This window comes from Cebus imitator, unplaced genomic scaffold (assembly GCF_001604975.1).
Source record: "Cebus imitator isolate Cc_AM_T3 unplaced genomic scaffold, Cebus_imitator-1.0 Scaffold206, whole genome shotgun sequence".
In the NCBI taxonomy this organism is placed as follows: Eukaryota; Metazoa; Chordata; class Mammalia; order Primates; family Cebidae; genus Cebus; species Cebus imitator.
In genome coordinates this window covers 1003513-1008840 of record NW_016107521.1, presented here as the reverse complement: position 1 = coordinate 1008840, position 5328 = coordinate 1003513, and the positions used below count along the sequence as shown (strand labels likewise).

Below are 5328 nucleotides of genomic sequence, written 5' to 3'. Positions count from 1 at the left end.
TCAGGCAATTCTCCTGCCTCAGCCTCCTGAGAAGCTGGGACTACAGGCACGCGCCACCATGCTCAGCTAATTTTTTGTAGTTTTAGTAGAGACGGGGTTTCACCATGTTGACCAGGGTGGTCTCGATCTCTTGACCTCGTGATCCACCCGCCTCGGCCTCCCAAAGTGCTGGGATTACAGGCTTGAGCCACTGCGCCCGGCTAGAATAGTTTTAAATTTACAGAATAGTTGTCAGGATAGTATAGCGTTCCCGTTATTCTGCACTCAGTCTTCCCTATTGTTAAATTTACATTAAAATGATACATTTCCCACAACTAATGAACCAGCGCTGATACATTATTATTAATTAAAGTTTGTTCTTTATTTGGATTTCCTTAGTTTTTCCCTTTTCTGTTCCAGGATCCCACCCAGGACACCACATTACTTTGAAGTGTCATGTCTTCTTAGTCTCATCTTGACTGGCAGTTTCTTAGACTTTCTTTATTTTTAAGGACCTTGACAGTTTTGAGGAGTACATGTCTTTCAGTTTTGGATTGTCTAATGTTTTCCTCATGGTTAAACTGGATTTAGGAATAAGGACCACAGAGGTAAAGTGCCATTTTCCTCATATCATATCCAGGGCATACTGTCAACGCGGCTTATGACTGTTGATGTTCACTTTGATCACCTGGCTGTGGTATTGTTTGTCAGGTTTCTCCACTGTGAAGTTACTCTTTTCCCTCTCTTTTCATCCTGTCCCCTGTACAAGGAAGTCTTATTCATTTTGATAACATTGGCGTGGAGACAGGATCTGACACAGAAGACATTCTGTAAATGTTTGTTGAACTGAACTGAGTCGCTATTATCTTGTGAGTCCTCACAAAAGCCTTGCAGGTAATTTTCTCCATTTTAGCCATAGGAAAAGAAAACAGAATTTGAATAACTTCAAGTGAATCACTTGAGGTCAGGAGTTTGGAGACAGCCTGGCCAACATGGTGAAACCTCATGTCTACTAAAAATACAAAAATTAGCCAGGTGTGGTGGCGTGTGCCTGTAGTCCCAGCTACTCAGGAGACTAAGGCAGGAGAATCACTTGAACTTGGGAGGCTGAGGTTGCAGTGAGCTGAGATTGTGCCACTGCACTCCAGGCTGGGTGACAGAATGAGACTTAGTTTCAAAAAATATAATAAAAAAATTTTGGTTTTCATTTCTGGCTCCTGGCCAGAGCTCCTGAAACTCTTGAAATTTCCTAAGTGATAAGAATGAAAGTGGTATCTTGTTATTCATAACAAGCTCCTTTCAATCACATCTGAGTTTGTATTAATGAAGTGACTTTTGGAGAGCCCCAAAGAATGGGGGAGAGGGGCTGGTTGCTAGGGGAACTAACCATGTGATTCGAAGGTTGGAACTTTCAGCCTCACACCATGACCTCAAGGGAGAGGAGAGGGGCTGGAGATTACCAGTGGCCAATGTCTTAATCATGCTTACGTAATGAAGTCTCAATTGGAAAAACCCTAAACAAAGGGGTTTGGAGAGCTTCCAGGTTGGTGTTGGAAGGACTGAACTCCTGAAGAGGGCCTGGAAGGTCTGTATCCCTTCCCCAAACTGAGAAATGTAAAAATTCTTTCTAAGTTCTGTGAGCTGTTCTCACAGAACTTAGGTTCTCAAATTATTGAACCTAAGGAAGGGGTTGTGGGAATCTCTGTGCTATGGTCTGAATGTGCACTCTCAGAATTCATAAATTGGAAATCCCCAAGTTGATGGTATTCAGAGGTGGGGTGTTTGGGAAGTGACCAGGGCATGGGATTAGTGCCCTTACAAAAGAAACCCAAGAGACCTTATGTGCCCTTTCTGCCATGTGAGGACACAGCTTTGTCTACAAACCAGGAAAGAGGCCCTCACCAGACACCCATTCAGCTGGTGCCTTGATCCTGGACTTTCCAGCATACACAACTGTGAAAAATAAGTTTTGAGTGTTTGTAAGCTACCCAGTTAATGGCATTTTGTTATAACAGCTCAAACAGGTGAAGACAACCCAATTCATAGCCAGTCTATCAGAAGTACAGGAGACCCTGCACTTGCTATTGGAATCTAAAGTTGGGGGCATTCTTGTGAGACTGAGCCCTTAACCTGTGGGATGTGCAATAATGTTGGATAATTAGTGTCCACATTGAGTTAAATTGTAGGATACCTAGTGGGTGTCTGCAGAGAATTAAGAGAATTGCTTGGTGTGAAACCCCTCCACCCCTGACATTTGGTCTGAAGTATTATGAATAGAGGAACAGTTTTCTTTTTAGGCAGATTTTTTTTCTGTTTTGTTTTATGATATATCCTAAGCATCTAGAACACTGCCTGGTACAGAGCTGGTGCTCGATAAATTATGAGTATGCATTGTGCCAGAATTTATGCCAGGTACAGGGCATATAGTTGTGTAAAAGCAGAGATGGTTCCTGCCCTCTTAGAACTTCCAGCCCAGCACTACACAATCCAGTGATTTTTCTGCCTGCCTGGGCTGCCCTCCTCTAAGAAACATCAGGTGCCTAATTGCTGAGCTAAAAGTAGACTTTCCTCTTAGCAGTGAGCAATTTTCAGTTTTGTTTTTATTTTTCTTTTAATTCTAAAAAAATGAGGAAGGGAAAGAATAATGCATTCTATTTAGTCACTCTAAGTTAAAAGTCCACAATTTTCCTCAATACAAAGACAAAATAGTGTTATCTTTAAAGCTCCAGGCCTGGTAGATAGCCAAAAGAGGTCATGACTTACATTTGGTTTACTTTTCCTTGCCTTTTTTTAAATCTAAAGGAAGATGGTTGTAATTTTTTATACTAATGAAGAGTGAAAGGATGTGCAATAAACATGTTTATTGCTGTCTTTTTGTAACTGTAGAATGTTTCATTTATGAGATCCTGACCTAATTCTTGAGATCTTCTGTGTGCTATTTGTTGACATTAATTTTTACATGGCCAAAATGCTTAAGAAAAAAAGGAGCTAAAATTGAGTGTATTTAGAGATTATCTGCTGGTTCAGCACACTTCAGCTGTTGTGTCAGCAACAATACTTTCTCTCAACAATACGTTCTCACACAGGCAAAATCATGCCATCATGAGAAACTCCAAGGCTGGGGATATAACTGAAAAGTGGAAGGAATTCAGGAAGAATACTGCTGTGCAGGTATGAGACTGAACAAAATGACTTTTAGTAGCCCTTCAAAATCTCAGACTGTTGTTCTAGATAATGTAAACTCCTAAATCTCGGTTGGCATCATTTATTTAAAAAATTCAGTTGATAACATTTTGTGTATATCTTCTAGATAATTATTTTAATTCTTCACCTCACTTTGTTGCAAATGTATTCTAACTTAAGTTTGATATTTCATCTGAATTTCCTTCCCTGCACAAAAATTGAGATGCAGATATGAATTGTTTTGCCCCATAATCTTGTTGTCAGAAAAAAAACTGATGAAAGGAAACCATCATGGAAATAGCTTTGATTAGTTATAAACAGTTACAGTGATGTCCTATAAGCCCATGATATGACACCAAAATTTACACTGCAAGATTAAGAAAATTTTTTCTTACATGTGGCAGCAACTTAATTTTGTTTGAAGATTGGCGTATTGTGTGACATTCTCAATAAAACACAGAACAAAAGAAAACACAGGCTGGGCATGGTGGCCCACACCTGTAATCCCAACACTCTGGGAGACGAGGCTGGCAGATCACAAAGTCAGGAGTTTGAGACCAGCCCGGCCGATGTGGTTAAACCCTGTCTCTACTAATAATACAAAAATTAGCGGGGCGTGGGGGTGCACGCCTGTAATCCCTGCTACTCAGTAGGCTAAGGGAGGGGAATCAATTGAACCTGGGTGGCAGAGGTTGCAGTAAGCTGAGATCATGCCATTGTACTCCCAATAGAGTGAGAGACTGTCTCAGAAAAAAAAAAAAGAAACTGCAACTCAAGCAATGACCCTTACACAAGATCCTCTGTAATGACTTTGATAATGCATAAGGCATTAAAATTTGTATTCCTGCATCACCCAGTGCACATACCTCCATCATAGCATTTATGCAAATGTGTATACTGTATTATAACATCGAAGACAATCCTTTCTTCCAGAAGGGTTCACAGCCACTTCCAAGGATACAACAAGCAAACAGAGACTATACACCCCAAGATGCCATAAATTAAAAGTGTGGAGAATGCAAAAATAAAAACATGGGCAGTGACAAAATGGAATCAGAGACAAAGCTAAAAATGCATACAAGGATGACCTTCACATTTGCTACAGCTGGGCCATGAATTTGTCTCTAAGCTGACAACCTCATTGGTCCCACAATTCATGGTGTCTGAAGATTAAACGTAAATCCAGTCCTTTGGAGAAGTAAAACTATTCCTGGAACGAAGATCAGATTGGAATGTCTCCCAGGGATGCTTATAAAGAGCACATTGTGTTATGTGAGGAGCAGTGTCCTTGACAGTATCCCTGACTGGGTGACCAGTGCAGAGGGATGCCTCTGATGGCAGCACAACAAAGGGCAATTTGCTGAGCTCCAGCAATGCTTCTAGGTTGGAGGACTGTCTTGGTGAGTATGACTTAACGTTTTATCTCCAGCACCTAGTACAGCAATTGGCATATAGCAAGTGTCAAGAAATGTTTGTTGAGTGAATGTCTAATGGACAAGAGCCAGTTTAAGTACTCCCTCTGGGGTGGCTCCCCAATTATCAAGACCTGATATCCTGCTCCCCAGCTATGCATTCTTTTGTTAAGCTGTTAAGTGGTACAGCTATGGAATATTTCTTCTACTGTTGGGTTAAACTATCATTTTCTCCCCACTACCATGATTTCTAATAAACTGCCCTTTAAATATTTTTGTGTTAAATTTCCCACATCTTCTTTAGACATGGGAGTGAGGCCAGGGGTGTTTGTTCATACACACTTACTAGTGGTGGTAGTAGTGGTATGTCAAGAAAGTCTTGTACTTAGCACATTGAGAGATCAGTCCTCAGGTAACCTTGTGAGTGCTATTGGCTTAGACCCCCACATCCAGGCTGTCCCTCAGAGCAGAGGTGGGGCTGGTAGTGGTACCAGGATAGGCCTTTGACATCAGTTTCTGTGCTGAGCATTGGGAAGACCCAGACACAGGCCACAGTAGTACCAGCATTAAAAGCGACTCTGCACTGAGTTAGCAGTTACTGACTAGGGGCTCTTTACACTCCTGTTGGGAGACTGGGGTTGGGTTGAATGCATACGTTGGAGTTTAGTTATTTTTAGCTGCCAGACTTAGAGCCCTAGGTGTGAGGGCTCATGTAAGAGTCTTTCTTCCTGGTGGTTGTTCCCACCTGTCATTT

At 41.4% G+C, this 5328-nt stretch overlaps 1 long non-coding RNA gene across 1 annotated transcript; it reads left to right on the top strand.

The window, feature by feature from the left end:
* Positions 1-215: 215 nt before the first annotated feature.
* LOC119474062 lies at positions 216-3454 on the top strand. Its single transcript, XR_005203365.1, has 2 exons — positions 216-676; positions 3066-3454. It is a non-coding gene; the product is annotated as an uncharacterized LOC119474062 (long non-coding RNA).
* The last annotated feature ends 1874 nt before the right edge of the window (positions 3455-5328 follow it).